Genomic DNA, 16,945 nt, shown 5'->3' with positions numbered 1-16,945 from the left:
CCCGCAGTGGGATGTGGCTGGAAGCCCACCGGCTCAGTACTGCGTGGAGCCTGCACCCACCGTGAGGGGCAGGCCTTAGCTGCACACCACCTTCTGGCTTCCGTGTCTGTCACCTGGGGCTTTGGGATCCACACTGAGTGAAGGAGGCTGCCCGGACGGGAGTCCGCTGAGCGCTGTGCCCTGTTCTCTCAAGATATCTTCCAGAGCTGACATTTTCACAGAACCCATCTTCCCAGAAAGCTCTGACTCAAGTAGCCAGAAGAAGCTTGTCTGGGTGAGGAAAGGACACAGGACAAAGTAGCCTGTGGCTGAGGCTGCTGGGACAATGTCCCCAGCACAGGGTCACCTGGGAGTGTTAGCGATGCATGAGGGCATCTGGCAGGAGGTCACATCCTTCCACATGTGGCAGCTTCGACTTGGGGGCACGGGGGGAGGGGGGGGTTCTGCCCAGAGACATTGGATCATTTCCTGGTTCCAACCCCAGTAGTTCCTTTACTGAGAGGCCTCTTCTGCCCAGATCCTGGAGACCACTATCTCCAGGGGCCCTCAGGGCCAGGGGGCAGAGAAGGGTGGTGCAGAGGGAGCCACAGGAGTGGGGTGCTGAGGGGGACAGAGCTGACTCTGACCCTAACTCTAACCCAAAGCCCAACCCCACCTCACAGCGGGAACCTAAGGCCAGCACAGGGTCCAGTGGCAGAGCAGGGCCCCATAGCCACCTCTTTTTAGAAATTCTGGGTTGGAACAGGCTCCGGTCAGTTCATCGGGCCCCAGGAACAGGTACAGAAAATAAAAGTGGCCTCCATTTCAGCCTCCAGCCTTCTCAGATGGCCCTGCTGGAGGGTTGGGGGGCGGGGGTTAGGGGTAGAATGCCCCGGCATCCACGTGGGGTAATCTCAGGACAACAGAAGCACAAGGACTTTTTTTGTGTGTGCCCCTGGCAGCCAGAGAGCCAGTGACAGCAAAGCCACCGGGCCCTCCTGGGGCTTCCATGCACAGAAATCACCATGGCGCAGAAGGAAGGTGGGAGACGAGTGTACCAGAGTTCCAGCCTAGGACCTTTCGCTGGCCCACCCTCCCGAGGTACAGGAAGGCCTGGGGGTGGGGAGCGTGGGAGGGGTCTGGGGCTCTACCGCCTTCCCCACCAGCCCTGTGGAGGACACAGGAAGGATTGGAGTCTGACTCCTCTCCCACCCTGAGGACTTCAACAAGCTGACAGGTCCTTGCTTACTTTTAAGGACAGGGACCCTACTTCTTCACAGAAAGAGAACAGACCTGCAAAACCCACTCTCTGCCAAGGACTGTTCCAGGAATTTTCACATAATTTAATTCATTCCTTTAATCCCTCCCAACAGCCCTGGGAGGCAGGCACATATTAGCCTTTTTTATGCAGAAACCACAATTCAGAGAGGTTATGTAATTGCCCAAATCCACACAGCTAGGAAGTGGTGATAAGTAGGGTAAGGTCCATCCTGGTTTGCCCTGACAAGTCCCTGTCTGTATTTGCCATCCTGGTGTAGTAATCCAGAGCGCTCCCTTGCATTCCTGCAAGTGCTCCCGTTTAGGCAATAGGCTGTAAGGAATCCAGGTCCTGCTTTTTCCCTGGACAATCCAGTCTCCTCTCCCAACCCCATTTTTCCATCCAAAGCCCGAGGGGCCACCTGCCACTACCTGCTGAAACATCAGACCCCTGGGGGCAGGCCCCAGGGATAGGGCTGCAGAATTACCAGCCAGCACAGCTGAGCTGCAGTTTTTCTCCAGAACAGGAGAAGAGGAAGTAGAGGCTGTGGTCCAGGCCCCCTTGCTCTTCTTAAGAAACTGTTTTCCTGTGACTTGAAGCTGCTCCCAGCCCCTAAGGCCCAATGACCCTCGGGTGGGTCTCGTAGGTCTCCAGCTTTGGGCTCCCACCCTGGCAGAGACATCTGGGCAGAGAGACCATGGCCTTGTGGGTCCATTGTGAAGGCAGGGTGGAGTCCCCAGGAGCCTCCAGCGGCCACTGCTTCCTCAGTGCAGCTGCTACAGCCCCGACGTGGCCTCATAGATGGTTTGGACAAGCCAGCTGGTGGGATGTGCTCAGGGGAATCCAGCCCTGACCAGACCCTCTCGCTGGGAGGCATGGCCTCAGCATCTGCACCTGGGCAGCACCGCTAGAGCTGCTGCGCCCCTGGCTTTGAGAAAGCTCCTGCTTTCCAGAAAGCACTCATTCTGTTCTTCTCACCCCCAGACTGGCTTTCCTCACCAGACCTGTGTTCTCTGCAGTGGGAGGAGAGGGGAGAGGGAACAAGACCCCACCATGGTTGGGGTGGCTGCTGGGTCCTTATTCTCCTAGTTGTTGTGGGAGGACAGGTTAAGAAGTAGACAGAAGTCCAGACTTGAGGCCACAGAACCCTGGAGAGGGGAGGCATCCCTCAAGCAGGATGGGGACCTGAGGCTGGGTTTCTTGGTGTCCTCCCAGCTTCCACCATCCCACAGAAGGTTCGGTGACCTCTGGCGACCATTGGTGACTTGGATGACCCCTAGGGCTACGCAGGATGCTGGAGTTCACCCCACTGGGCCTCCATCCCTTTGGGTCCCACACAGGGCCTGGCATACACACAGGCCACAGGCGTCAGCTTGTCCTGGCCCATGTCCCCAGTTCCTGCCAGGAGCCTTGAGGCCCCACGAAGGTCAGACCCTGGCCCTTTGCCCAGCTCTGGGTCAGAGCGGAGCATGCAGGTCCCTGCCTCCTGCAGAGAGAACTCCCTCCATGGGGCAGAAGCCAGAGCAGCGAACCCTGGAGTGGAAGGCAGGGCGGTGAGCTGGGAACCCTGACCCAGCTGACCTTCGCGGATTTAGAAAGGGTCTGAAGAGCAGCCATGAGACTGAATCCCAGCCAGGAAGGAAGTGCGTCTCGGAAACCGAGCCCTCCGGCTGGAGTGCTGCCCATACCCAGCACCCTTGGGCCTCCCCGGTGAGGGGCCTCGTGACCCTCGGGAGGCTGTAACCCTTCTAACCTCAAGACAGAAGCGTGAACGCCTGCGGCGGCTGTGGTTTAACAGTTAGTGCCAGAGAGAAGTCGCCCACGCGAGCCCTGCTGCGACTCACTGCACGTGCACCACGAGCATGGGGACCGCAGTCCCTCTGCCACCGCCAGCTCCTCGGCATCCAGCCAAAGCCACCCAGCGCCTGCCACGCTAGGTGAGTGACCTTTACGTGCTCCTTGGCTTCTCTGAGCCTCTGTTTCTCATCCGCACAATAAAGGAAACCCCGGGTCCCTGTGTGCCACGGTGGCAATGGGCTCTGCTGTGGTCCCTACTCCGCAAACCCGTGCTGCCCGGATCCCGAGACTCTGGCATGGCCCCAGCCATCGGCAAACTTAAGTCACCGAGGGAGACCAAGTCCCTCATGCCCCAGGAGGAGGAGAACAGAGCAGTACGTGGGGTGCCGGGGGAGCCCCCAGGGAGGCCTAGTCCAGTTTTGGGGGCACGAGAAGGGAATTTGAAGCCCTGAAAAATGAGGAAGAGTTTAGAACAAGAGGAGGAGACCCCAGGCCAAAGGGAACTGTGGGTGAGGGCTGGAGGTGTGACAGAGCACGGCGAGTTGGGGGCCTCCCCAGGGTTCAGGACAGGCCAGGGGAGGTAGAGACACCAGTCCACACAATCCCAGCCAAGGAGCGTGCGTGGTCTTGAGCCCAGGCAAGGTGCTGAAGCAGGAGAGAGCAATGATCTGATGTGAGTGTTAGAAAAATGACTCTGACCACAAGGTCAGGAAAGACCAGAGCAGGTGAGCTGGACGCCCACAGACAGGCAGTAGGCCTTTGCTCGTACAGGGGGAGACCGTGGCAACTTTCAGGGTCACAGGTGACAGGAGCAGACCGATCCCACCAGCCAAGGCGGGGAAATGGGCAGGGGCTATTGACATGCTCTGATGACACGCCAGAGAGATGGCCGCATGTGTGCGTGATTCTAGCAGTCCCTACCGCTCCCCAGCAGGAGGTCACTGTTGCCTGGAGGGTGCACTTGGGGCCCCTGGGCTCGGGATCTCCCCCGCTGTGCGGGGTGTGAGGGATGTGCGTGCGCCTGTGTCCTCTCTGTTGCCCAAGCCGCCTCCCACAAACTCGGCGAGTGTTCCCTCAAAGGCCACACACACCCCTGCACAAAAGAAAATGTAGCTCTGTGCTAAGATATGTTTTATGGAAGAGCATGTGGTGAACGCACTGCTCATGGGCCCGGGGAGTCACCCACAGCGGTTGCTGGGGAGCATGAGGTGTCCCCACCTCCCTGTGAGTCCCTGCTGCCCCACCGCCCGCCCCGGAACACCAGGCCCCAGGGGGAGGGCTCGGTGGCCATACAGCTTGTAAACATCAGCTTTCCTTTTCTTAAAAGCAGGCTACAAGAACAGCACGGCTACTAGAGAGAGAGAGGGAGAGAGAGAGTGTGAGAGTGTGTGTGTGTGTGTGTGTGTGTGAAGGTTGCTGACCAAAACAGTAAAAGTGGCAGGACTGTGGTCACTTTTACTTTGCTGAACTGATTGACTTAACAAGCTCTGTAGCATTTTTATAATCAAACAAAGCAAGGACACAGCCACTCAGCCACCTTGGGTTTAGCTTTGCTCCGGAAGGGCTGTGGGGTAGGAACGAGCAGTGGGGCCACGGGCTGCCACCCCCTCCCAGGGCACCACCAGGCCAGCTGGCACCAGTGGCGTTGGACTTGGACCGGGGGGAGGCTGAATAGCTGCCTAGCCCTCAGGCCAGGGGTCCCAGGGCTCCTGCAGCCCCACTGGCTCTCTTTTCCTCACCTTCTGGGAAGGGTGAGAGGATCACAGGGCCATCCCGGGAACCCGCTTCTGAGAAGAAAGTGACCCTTCTCCCCGTGATTGCCCTCCTCACTTCAAGGGGACAAGCACCCTGGGCTGGGTCACCTGCTTAGGGGACCTTAGGGAGCCCAGCAGGAACTCCCACTTGAGGAGCAGGTGTTGCAAAGGGGGAGTGGGAGGGGGAACCCCAGCCAGCCTGCAAGGACTCCCATCCCATAAGTCTCACCATTCCCTCCACAGTCCTTGCCTTAGCTTTGTGCTTTGCCCCCAGACTGGGGTTATGGCAGGAGAACTTGGCACACAGCAGGTGCCTAATAACGTTTGTTGGGTGGGGGATGGGTGGGTGACAGGTAGACAGTTGGATGGGTGGATGAAGAGGGCCACTGTACAGGCATCTGCCCAGACCGCCCTCTTCATGGGAGGATGAGGTAGGACGCTGGGGACAGGGGCTTCGGGTCTGCCGAACCGTAGAATCCCACAGCCCAGGTGGCAGGCCCGTCCCTCCAGGCTTCTTCCCTCAGTGCTCCTGCCAGCTTCACGAAGACGAGTGCAAGTTGCCCTTCAGTTGGCCTTGTTCACTGAGGTCCACTGTCGTGTGTATTCGTGGATGTTTCTGGGTATCCGAGAGCGAGCGGATTTCCCCGTTTACTGATCTGGAGATGCTTCCTCTGCCGTGTGGGAAGATTCAGACCATCACCGACCTCTGTTTCCAGCTCCCTAGTCTCTGCGATGTGTCTGGAGTCGTGATGTGGGGAAGGTTCTGGGGAGGGGTGGGAATTCAAACTTGAGTCCTTCCCGCCTGTGTAGGGCTCCACGAGGCAGCAGAGAAGGCAGAGGCCTAGGGTGGTGGCTCCCGGCTCCGGCATCGCTTCGGGCTGGTGCAAAGCGCTTCCGCTTCAGAAGATCGGGGCGGGGCCCAAAGGTCTGCAGTCCTGACGAGTGCCCCCGTGACACTGTGACACTGATGCCGCCAGCCTCCCCCCAAACCCACTTTTTGAGATCCCCTGGCCTCAGGTAGAGGAGAGGGTCAGTCCCCAGGGTGGATATAAACCTGGCTGCTGCGAATTTGAGTTCTGGGCCTTGGCCAGGGCCTTCTCCTCTTTCACCCTTGCTTTCTGGCGATGACAAAGCTCCCTCCATCTACGATGCTGAGCTAGGCTGTCAGGTGGGGCAGAACCGTCCGGAGGGGATTTAAGAAGGTGACAACGGGTCAGCCTTGCTCGGGGGAGCCCTTTGCAGGGGTCACGAGAGAGCCAGGCTCTGCAGCCCCTTCCAGCACCGAAGTGCCCCTTCACCTGTGGCTCCACAGCCGGGAAGCCGCCGCAGACCTGCCATTCCCAGTAGGCGCTATGCAAAGCGCACCAGGGGCAAAGGAAACCCCCTCGGAAACGGTGGGAACGAGTGTAAGCTGACATTTCCCAGGCCTTGCCAGCCTGTGGGGTCAACTGGGATCACATTACCGGCCAAGTTTGCCTGAGAGTGGAGTTCTGTCTCCCTGCCACGCTACTTCGTGATACGGTCCATCGGGGACTCTCAGACAAGAGGGCCGGGGCGCCAGTGTGTTACAGAGGCTTTCCAGAAACGCCATTTCAGTGTTTACTTGGCGCCGGCTCTCTTTGCCCAGACCCAAGAGGATCCAACAGAGCTGGGGACAGAGTTGTCTCAGAACAGAGCACGGCCGGCCTCCCCTGGCTGTGTACATCCCCAGCTCACAGGAAGGACGACTTGTCACAGCTTCCTGGGTCAGAGGAGTTGAGGTCAAAGGCCGCCGGTTGGGTCAATATATTGCACAACCTCGAGTAACTTAACTGAATTTTCCTTTGCCTCCGAGAGATCAGAAGAGTGTGACCTAGTGGTATTGGTGGTTAGGGAGATGCAACAACACGTGAGCGCATGTACCCCGGTGCCTGGCCCTCGCTGGGTGTGGGGGGTTCTCATTCCACCAAAGACCTCCTCTATCTACTTGTATGTGGCCTCTCTGTGCCAGAGTTGACTGGTGACTTATGTGGACCTCATTCTCAATCAGTGGGGTTAGCCATTCTCAGCCTAATCCTCTCATAAAATTGTTCTCTCCCAGAGGTGCCTGCTTCAGGCATGGCCACCCCCAGCCATCCAAGCATCATAAGCATCCAGATTCTGGGGTTCTAAATATTGGCAGAGAGCACCCCATAACGTAGGGGGCCTTCATCTAGACCAGGAGCCCCGGGGAAACCTGAGGAGAGACGGCAGAGGACGTATCAACTCCCAACTTGTATGTTTTTATTTGGGAGTCTGCGCGGATTTCTGGGAAAGAGGTCACGACTCTCATTAGGTTGTCCAAGGGGCCAGCACGCCTGACAGTTTAAGAGACCTGATTCAGAGAGGGTGACATCCTCGCCAGGCTGCCTGGACACTACGCCACTCGGGGAACACACAGGGCCTCCCCCAAGCCAACCCCTTAGCCCTGCCTGACCTTCCCTGAGATCGAGGCTTCCTCCAAAGTGGGAGGAAAATGGTGACAGCAACACAGCAAAATGGTGAGAGCAAAGGAGGAGTTTAATCCCAGGCAAAAATGTGTGAAGACAGTTGGCTCTGATAACAAGGTGGGCTGTGGCCGTCTCTGGGGGATGGGCCCTGCGGAAGGCGGGCGGGCCTGCTCCCCTCACAGACCCAGCAGCTGCCGTGCTCAGCGGGATGGCTGGGCAGCCGCACCCTCAGACGTGGAGGGGTGTTCGGCGCCTGTGTTCGTCGGCTTCTCCTGGTCTTGCTTCCTCATCTGAAAAATGGAATTTCTTGGGGCAGGAATTGGCAGTGGCTGCCTGGCCCGTCTTCCTCCCAGGGTTGCCGAGAAGAGCCCGGAAGCCCACGAGTGAGGGGTGGAACGTGTTCGGAGTCCGCTGTGGAAGCAGCTGGGGCCTGGGCGCCTGAGTTTGAGGCCAGAGTTGGCACTCCCTCCCCGGGTCCTCCTGTGTCTGGTGGGGCCCAAAGAGTCCCCACCGTGTACTTGCCAGAGCCTGGCGCCAGCTGCAGCCATTGTGATTCACACCCTCCCCGGGACACAGTTGGGGGGCCGCCGTCAGCCCCCCTCTCCCGGTGAAAGCGCTGGGACTGCATGGTAGAAGGGCCGCTGGGAATAGGTGGGGGGCAGGAGAGGAGGAGGAGGGGCAGGATTTAGCAGAGAAAGTCAGAAATGTCCCCAGAGAGAAATTAAATTGCAGCTCTGTGGCGAACAGTGAGATTCCTTTTCCCCATCACCTCACAAAAACTCCAGTGAAATATTTCTTGTTACCTTGTGGAATGGATCTATTTTGGGCTCGGTGGCTCCGTTATGGAGCGCCTTGCTTCCTGTGTGCCTTTGCAGGAATTAATCCTCGCCCCAACCCTGTGAAGAGGGTCCTGTTGTTTTCCTGAGCCTGCTGAGCCACGGAAGGAGTAAGGGGGTGGTCCCGGGCTTCTCCTTGGGCTGCCCGACGCCAGCAGGCTGGTGGGTGTGGCAGGCACAGAGCCAGGGGCTGTCAGATAGCCACGATACACCGAGGGGCTCCGTCCGACCACCCTGAGGGTCCTGGCCCAGCCCCTGGTCAAAACACTAAGCTGCACGGCCCAATTAGGCCCTGACTGCTCTGACACCCCCTTCCCCTTGCAGATAGGGGACTCTCTCAGAAGGGCCTGACCCGAGCCCTCTCAGCACTAATCCCAGATTCCCTGCCTTTTCCATCGCTGCTTCCTTACCAGGCCCGCTCTACCTGCCCTCTGGCCCCAGGTCCTCACCAGGGCCCTTGGCTTGCGCTGAAAGCACAGCTGTCAGGACAGTGGGGGGGATGTGGTGGGGGCAGGCATGAGAGGAAGCGAGGCCACTCCTTCCAGGAGGGCTGGGATTTGCTAGCAGGCCTCCTGGGGCAGCCACCCTCCCCCAAGGAAGGTCATGACCACAGTTCCCCAGGACCAGGGCCATAACCACTTCCTCTCTGCGAGGCCAGGAGATGGGAAGGGGGGCCTCCTCGTCCCACTGACGAAGACCTTCCTGCCCTCAGAGGTGGGCTACCCTGATCCCCAGGCCCCACATCGGGGGTTGGCATTTCCAGTTCTTCAGACCTGCCTGTCGCGGGCTTGCTGTATGACCTTGGGGCAGTCACTTCTGCTTTCTGGGCCTCCGAGGCCTCACCAATGGAGCGAATGATCCAATTTGCCCGCCCACTTAGACATTCCAAAACTGAACCGTTCAGAGCCACGTGATTTCACATAATCTGAGCTGTCTTCCTTTAATGTGACCAAAATGCAAATGACCCCGGTAGGTGACTCAGCAGTTCTCGCCCCCAGGTCTAGACACCCCCACCACAACGGGTGGAGGCAGAGGTCCCACCAGACCCACAGGAGCAGCCTCTTTCGGGGCCTCTGCACAGCAGGACCTGGACACTGGCATTTTTTTGGACACTGTGTAGGAGAGGTACTCAGACCTTGGGGGGCAGAGCGAGGGGACAGATCGGGCTCCCCTATGCCGTACACATGAGTAACGGGACAAATAGTTTATGAAAAGAATGGCCAACAAACCAAGAAGAGTCTCCACAGCCGTGGCCTCTAGGATCCTCCATGGACCCCAGGCTGCCCCGTGGTGGGTCAAGGACACCATCCTAGCTGGGCAGAGCAGGGGTCTGGGTGCAGAGAGCGTAGGGGACGGCAGCAGAGACCAGGCACGTAGCCTCCAGCCAGGCGGCCTCCATAGAGGACTCTGTCCCCACACCCTCGGGCTCCTAAAAAGGGAGCTGAAAACCACTCAGCCCTCACGGCTGTCCTGGAGGGACGCAGGCTGCTTCCCGTGTTACAGCTGCAAGGAGGATGACCGCAGGACGTGCTCAGCGAACCACAGATGAAGCGAACTTGCCAGACCACCCTGCCAACTGCCGGGAAGGGGAAGGAAATCACATGAGGGCATGAAAGCTGAAAGGGAGCAGGCATCCAGGATCAAAGGCAGCTTCCCTGAGACCAGCCAGCCCCAGGACAGAGGAAAGTTCTTGAGAATCCGAACCCAATATTAGAAGAGCACCAAGAAGAGAGTCAAGAAACCACATCAGGACACCCCGAGGGAGCTTGCAGGCAGGAAGACCCAAGTAGCACCACGGCACATCTGAGAAACTGAGTCACAGCATAGCACGCACATCTAAAAAGCAAACCCACAGCATAGAGAGAAAGGTGAAGGAATCACTGTGAACTCAGAGAAGATGGTCATGATGGAACCCAGAGCCTCCAGCCTGAGAGGGGTTGGCTCCCTGAAGTAGATGATCCAACCGCTAAAGCCCAAGAATATTTAGAGACGGAGAGGGCACAAGACGGATTCAGGGTAACTGCCCTTAGGAACATACCGACTTGCGCTGAGTTACTGAACTTTTTTTTTTTTTTTTAGATTTTATTTATTTGTCAGAGAGAGAGAGAGCGTGAGCACAGGCAGACAGAATGGCAGGCAGAGGCAGAGGGAGAAGCAGGCTCCCTGCCGAGCAAGGAGCCCGATGTGGGACTCGATCCCCAGACTCTAGGATCATGACCTGAGCCGAAGGCAGCTGCTTAACCAACTGAGCCACCCAGGCGTCCGGAGTTACTGAACTTTAAGGACAGAGAAAACAAGCGTTCAGGCACCCGGGAGGAAAACCCAAGTCATGAACAAGGGGAGAAAAAAATCAATCTGGCCTTTCATTTTTCCCCAGCAACATTCAATCCCAGAAGACAAGGGAGCTTAGTCTTCAAAGTTGTGCGGAAAGGGGGAAACCAAAAATATTGCACCCACTGAGGTGGTTCAGATTTATAGACAACATGGAAAGGATCAGGGAAAACAGCACCCTTGAGCCTTCTTTTGAAAACACACAACTATTCAGCAGTGAAAACCTAGCTGAAAGTTAAAAGGAACCATTTTTTTTTTTTAAGGGTAAAATCATGACTCTCCTACAATATAAAGTGAACACATGTCAAAAACTTTATTTAACTCATTAAATAATTAGAACAAGTACACGCAAACAGGCAGCTAAGGGGTCCGGAAATGAGTGTGCGTCCGTGAACGAAACTGACGAGCCATGGGGCAGCCGTCCGCAGCATTCCCCTGCACGGAATCTGTCCTCATGTCTCTGAACAAGAACCATTTGCATGGCCCTAAGTTTTCTACAACTTCGACTTGCTCCAAAATGACAAAAGGCACAGGTTCCTAACTACAGGACCTCCTCCCTGCTGTAGGCTGTTTTCAGGGGCAGAGATGCCATTTCAAAGTCTTTCTCCTCTTTTCCTGGTATAACCAGGAGATGACCTCCTGATGCAAAACCCCGGGGACAAAATGTGCTTTTTTAAAAAAGGGGATGGAATCCATTGAAATACAGGACTAAGCTGAGATACTAGGAGAACTGTGGCTGCAGAGCAGAATCGAAGTGTTAGAAACCGTGCCAAAGAGAAAATAGTAGATTTGTAGTCAGGAACAGAGTGAAGACCGGTAAGGCAGGTGATCACCTTTTCATCCCGAGGAAGGAGGGCACCTGCCCAAGTGAAGCATTTCTTGTTTTCCCCCAAGACTCCAGTCTCTTGATGAACTTCATCATCTTTTTTCTTTTTTTTTTTTTTTAAGGATTTTATTTTATTTATTTGACAGACAGAGATCACAAGTAGGCAGAGAGACAGGCAGGGAGAGAGGAGGAAGCAGGCTTCCCGCTGAGCAGAGAGCCAGATGTGGGGGCCGATCCCAGGACCCCGAGATCATGACCTGAACTGAAGGCAGAGGCTTTAAACCACTGAGCCACCCAGGCGCCCTCGTCATTTTTTTTTTTTCTTAACATGAAACAAGTTCATCATGAACGAATACCTCTGAGAAAAGTAAAAACTTATCTAAGATTCAGCAGTTTTTACAGCAGTGGGTTTTTTCCTGTTAAACTCAAGTAAAATTGCTTTTAGTTTTAAATCCAGCAGGTGTGGTACAATCCCATCTTTTAAAAGTATTTGGACCTATTCACCTGACCATCCACCGGCCCCTCTTTACCCCTCCAAAGTTCTCTGTGTATAGATGACATCCCCCCAGTGTGAAGCCTGGGCAGTGGGCTATATTAAGCAGCCGCTCTGTGCCAGGAAGTTCTAGGTGCTGGGAGGACAGCAGAGAACACACACGACCCTGCCCTCAGGAAGCGGGCTTTCTAATGGGGATGTGCAGGCTGCTGCTTTCTTCGTGCTTTCCTGTATCACTCATTTTGGTTTTTTGAGAATAAGCAAATGTTATTTTTGTAAAAGCGCACGCACATCAGATGATTCTAGACAGCCAGAGTTGAGCACTGCTACCTTTCATTGGAGCCATTGACACTTTAGTATGAATAAGGTTTTCAGGAAGCAATGTGAGGACCCAGGGTCTCTGCAGGTCCCAACTGAGGCAGCTGAATCCTGCGAAGAGCTGAAAAGGGGAGCGACTCCCCAAGGAATTCAGCCTCTCTTGCCTGGAAGAATCCTTGAGCTTGTCTTCCTGTCCCTGGTGTGGGATCCTAAGCCTGTAAGACAGATAAACATTCCTTTTTTTTTAGATTTTATTTATCTGTCAGACACACACACACACACACACACACCAAGTGGGGGAGGGGCAGTGGGAAAAACAGGTTCCCCGCTGAGCAAAGAGCCCGATGTGGCACTCCATCCAGGACCCTGGGATCATGACCTGAGCCAAAGGCAGACGCTTAACTGACTGAGTCACCCAGATGTCCTAACAGATGCTCATTCTAGCTGGCACCGGACCCAGGCAGCTGGGGGCTCAGCACAGCCTTGACAAGTGTTTGGGACACACCTGCCGGTCAAGGCTCGCCTCAGCCTTGGAGGCCCCTGAGCCCCATCTGACTCCATCACCCTCATCTACTCTCACCTCCTCTGAGCGGAACCCTGACTCTTGCCCTTTTCCACTTGCACCCTCACCCTAGCCCCACTGGCCTAAGCTCCCTTTCCCACACCACTGGGCCTTTGCACATGCTTTCTCCACCACCGGAATCCCTTTCCCAGCCTCCTTCCCTCACCCCAGATCCCAGGTCTCCTCCTCTGGAAGTCTTCCCTGACATACTCCCAACCCCACAGGTCAGGCCCCTGCCACCAGCTGTGAGCTCCCAAAGGGCCAATGTGGCTCTGCTCATTCCTGCGGCCCAGTGACCTGCGAGGGCCCAGCAACTGGAGGCGGGAAGGTACACGGGTGAATCTGGCTCTTCACCTCTTACCCACAGGGCCCTTGTCCTCACTTGGCTGTTTCCTCATCTGAAAAATAGGGACACAGTAGAGTTTTCCTCATAGGGTCCTTGAAAGAAATAAAGAACATAGTTTGCATTTTTAAGGTTTTTAAAAGAATGACAAAGAGCGTAAAGAAGGAGGGGGAAGTGAAAAGAAGAATCACCCAAGTCAGTAAGGGAAGGAGAGGACTAAAAAGTTAGCTGGAAAGGAAGTCTAGTTTTTGTGGAGCCAGCTAAAAGTCTGTGGGGGCCGTGGGGTCATGCATTCAGGACAGCCAGGGGAGCTCCCTTCTGAGCCCCCCACCACTTCCAGCCCAGATCCCCACGTTCCCCAGAGCCTCTGGAGACGCCGCCCCCACAGTGTCCACCAGCTCCCGCAGAGCTGCCCCAGATCACCCAGTCTCTTCACGGAGTGAGTGACTGCGGCGCCGGTGGGGGAGCTGAGGTCACCCCAGCCGCTGGCAGGGCCCCATGAATCTCAGGGCAGGCAAGGGTGAGGGCTGTGGCTGTCAACCGCCATGTCCCCTGATGCGCCTCCTCCCTCAGAAACACCAGCATGAACTCTTCCTCTCGGGGGCACGTCGTCTGCTGTGGGGGCGGCTGGGGAGCCACAGCTCAACGCCCATAACCTTCACACGGAGCATGTGACAGGCAGGGCATGGCTCCGCGGCAGACGACTCTAGGCCTTGCCCCTGCTCTGCAGCCCCATAGTTCCCACTAGGCAAGACTCAAGTCATAGTCCCCTTTACTGAACACCTGCTTTGCAGGCCAGGTGCTCGTCTCACTGGGGAGGTTATTAAGTCGTCTCCACTGCACAGAGGCGGATACGGAGGCCAACAGTGGTGTGGGGGTCGCTCCAGGCCACACTGCCGGGACTGGCAGGCCCAGCAGGCTCACCGTCGACGATCTTCCTCCTCACTCCTCCAGCCAGGGCCGGAGCGACACCAAGCAGGGGCGCTCTGAAGGACGTGGGGTGCCTGGCTGGGGTGGGGGATGGGCCAGTGCCTGCACAGTGGGGCACAGGAGCTGCCCCTCCTGTGTGAGAACACTCCGGGGAACCTCGTCTTTTTAAGAGCTCCGGGGACTCCACTGAATGGGTGCGCGGGCTCGCTGATCCCCCACTGCTGGACACGCAGGTTACTTCCAGCCGTTTGCTAAGCCAAACAGGGCGCCAAGTTCTGCCTTTGTCCTATGTCCCTCTGCCCTCGTGTAGGAGAAACCCTCCAAGGGCTCTTCAAGGCCCCACGGGTGGGATGCTGGGCCTCACCGGGGATGGACGCAAACACTCCCTCCAGAGCCAGCAGGCTCCCCAGAGTGGATCCCGCAGAGACTGCCCAGGAACCCCACCAGGCAATCTTTTGCAGGGCTTGGCTGGTGGGTTGGTTGTTTGGGGTTTTGTTGTTTGTTTGTTTGTTTGTTTGTTTGTTTTGAACCAGAGGCCCATGCTGGGCTCCAGCTCCAGCTGCAGAAGGTACAAAGCTGGGCTGGGCGGGTAGATGGTCCTGCAAATCCCAACAAGGAAGCAGATCGTGGGGAGCAGAGGGGCTCCCTCAGGGCTTCTCACCGGCCTCAGCAGCATCAGAGATGTGCTAGCTCCTTTGCAGACACAAGGTCAAGGTAACACCAAGTGCAGCAGCCCCCCGTGGATGCCCACATCACCTGACAGCCAAAGCCCCGCGCCTTTCATCTCACCCCCCTGCCTCCACCCCTTGCGAGTGGGGCCTGAACACTTAGCCCATCTCGGCAGCTCCTGGTGGTCCGCTGTGACAAGGACACAGGGCACCTGTTCCGCATGGCCTGCTGCCGAGAGCAAAGCCAGGTCTTGGCCTATGCGTCTCTCTGCCCAGGAGCCTCTTACTGTCTTCCTCTTTTTTTTTTTTTTTTTTTTTAAGATTTTATTTATTTATTTGACAGAGACAGCGAGAGAGGGAACACAAGCAGAGGGAGTGGGAGAGGGAGAAGCAGGCTTCCCAATGAGAGGGAGAAGCAGGCTTCCCTATGCGGGGCTCCATCCCAGGACCCTAAGATGATGACCTGAGCTGAAGGCAGCCGCTTAACAACTGAGCCACCCAGGCGCCCCTTATTGTTATCCTCTTACGAGGTGGAATCATGACTGTCATTTAAGAATGAACATGTGGTGGGGCACCTGGGTGGCTCAGTGGGTTAAGCTGCTGCCTTTGGCTCGGGTCATGATCTCAGGGTCCTGGGATCGAGTCCCGCATCGGGCTCTCTGCTCAGCAGGGAGCCTGCTTCCACCCCCCCACACCCGCCTGCCTCTCTACCTACTTGTGATCTCTCTCTCTGTCAAATAAATAAAAAAAAATTAAAAAAAAAAAAAAAAGAATGAACATGTGGTAAAGTTGATGAAACTCCGGGGCGCCTGGGGGGCTCAGTTGTTTAATAAGTGTCCACCTTCGGCTCCAGTAATGATCTCAGGGTCCCAGGGTCCTCAGAGGGAGCCCCATATTGGGCTGCCTGCTCAGCGGGGAGCCTGCTTTTCCTTCTGTCTCTGCAGCTCCCCCTGCTTGTGTGCTCTCTCTCTCTCTGTGTCCCTCTCTCCCTGTGTCAAATAAATCAAATCCTAAAAAAAAAAAAAAAAAAAGTTTATTAAACCCCTAAATCAGTGAGGGAACCAGGCACACAGTCTCACCAGTCCACAAGAGAATCTGAAGAACAGAGGCATTTATTGATCAGGAATGTGCAAATGAAGGCAAAAGCGGGGAGGGGGAGGCCCGCTGGCCGTTCTGCAGGACAATTCGGAGTCCGCAGGTCTATAGATAAGAATGGTTTTGCATTACTTATCTACAACTTGCAGAGTTGTAAAATAGCCTGATTAGAATGGAATCAGATCATCCAAGAGGTATCCCTAGAGTCTTAGATAACCAACGCCTCGCTTTTCCAGGGATGCACACGTTTTCCTGCAACCCTGACCTGACCACCCAATGTCCTTCACCTGAAAACTGAGCCCACTTCCTGTCCAGGAGGTGCTCCCCACCCCTGGCTCCCATAGCGGGTAGGTGCTGTCCATTGGGGCTCCCCAGGCCCTTGAACTTCTGATCACACTGTCCTGTCTCCCCTGTCAGTCTAACAAGATTCTTAAAGCCAAAGTCGTGTCTTTATGTCCCATCATGCCAGTGCGTAGTCAAGGTGGGGGTGCCTGGGGGGCTCAGTCAGTTAAGCCTGGTCATGATCCCCAGGTCCTGGGATCGAGTCCTGCTTTGGGCTCCTTGCTCAGTGGGGAGTCTGCTTCTCCCTCTCCCCGGCTCCCTGCTCATTCTTTCTCTCTCAAATAAATAAACTCTTTAAAAAAAATAAAAAGAGGGGCGCCTGGGTGGCTCAGTGGGTTAAGCCACTGCCTTCGGCTCAGGTCATGATCTCAGGGTCCTGGGATCGAGTCCCACATCGGGCTCTCTGCTCAGCAGGGAGCCTGCTTCCTCCTCTCTCTCTCTGCCTGCCTCTCTGCCTACTTGTGATCTCTCTCTGTCAAATAAATAAATAAAATCTTTAAAAAAAAAAAAAGAGTCACTTATAAAAAAATAAATAAATAAAATAAATAAATAAAAAGAAGGCATGTGGCATAGGTGAACGAAATGATTGAACAAAGGAGAAACATGGGGCTCTGGAACCGGGGTGGTCCATGGGCTGCCCCCATAAGACAGCCCAAAACCTGCATGCAGGCTGGCGAAATGTGCAGGCTTCAAGCTTGATCTTAATAAGGGCTCCTCGGAAATAAGGCTCCGAGAGCAAACAAGCTCAGAAATGCTGGGTCAAACACAAACCAGTTGTCTGCTTTTTCCCTTTTAACCGCAGCACTTCCGAGAACCTTTAGTGTATCCACGTTCCCAGGGAATGTCTTAGAAGGAGCATGCAGTGTTCCAGTGTTCTTCATGCTTATCTGATAGTGAAGCAACTTTTTAGTTTTTTAGAAGATTTTATTTATTTATTTGGGAGGA

General features: G+C 55.6%; 2 long non-coding RNA genes across 3 annotated transcripts in view; one reads left to right on the top strand and one right to left on the bottom strand.

Moving 5' to 3' along the window:
• Positions 1-637: 637 nt before the first annotated feature.
• The window catches only part of LOC309867357, a 27,480-nt gene continuing 11,172 nt past the window's right edge, over positions 638-16,945 (top strand). The window contains exons 1-2 of the long non-coding RNA XR_014313127.1: positions 638-3,174; positions 12,847-12,958. This is a non-coding gene — a long non-coding RNA (uncharacterized lncRNA). The remainder of the gene's footprint in view (positions 3,175-12,846; positions 12,959-16,945) is intronic.
• LOC309866041 lies at positions 7,030-8,883 on the bottom strand. Of its 2 annotated transcripts, XR_014312387.1 has the most exons (3): positions 8,503-8,588; positions 8,060-8,152; positions 7,030-7,546 (listed from the first exon to the last, which is right to left on the bottom strand). It is a non-coding gene; the product is annotated as an uncharacterized lncRNA (long non-coding RNA). The 2 variants fall into 2 exon arrangements; XR_014312386.1 differs by having other exon boundaries at positions 8,060-8,883.

Source organism: Mustela nivalis, assembly GCF_964662115.1.
Source record: "Mustela nivalis genome assembly, chromosome: 6".
NCBI lineage: Eukaryota > Metazoa > Chordata > Mammalia > Carnivora > Mustelidae > Mustela > Mustela nivalis.
This window is presented reverse-complemented; position numbering and strand designations above follow the sequence as displayed.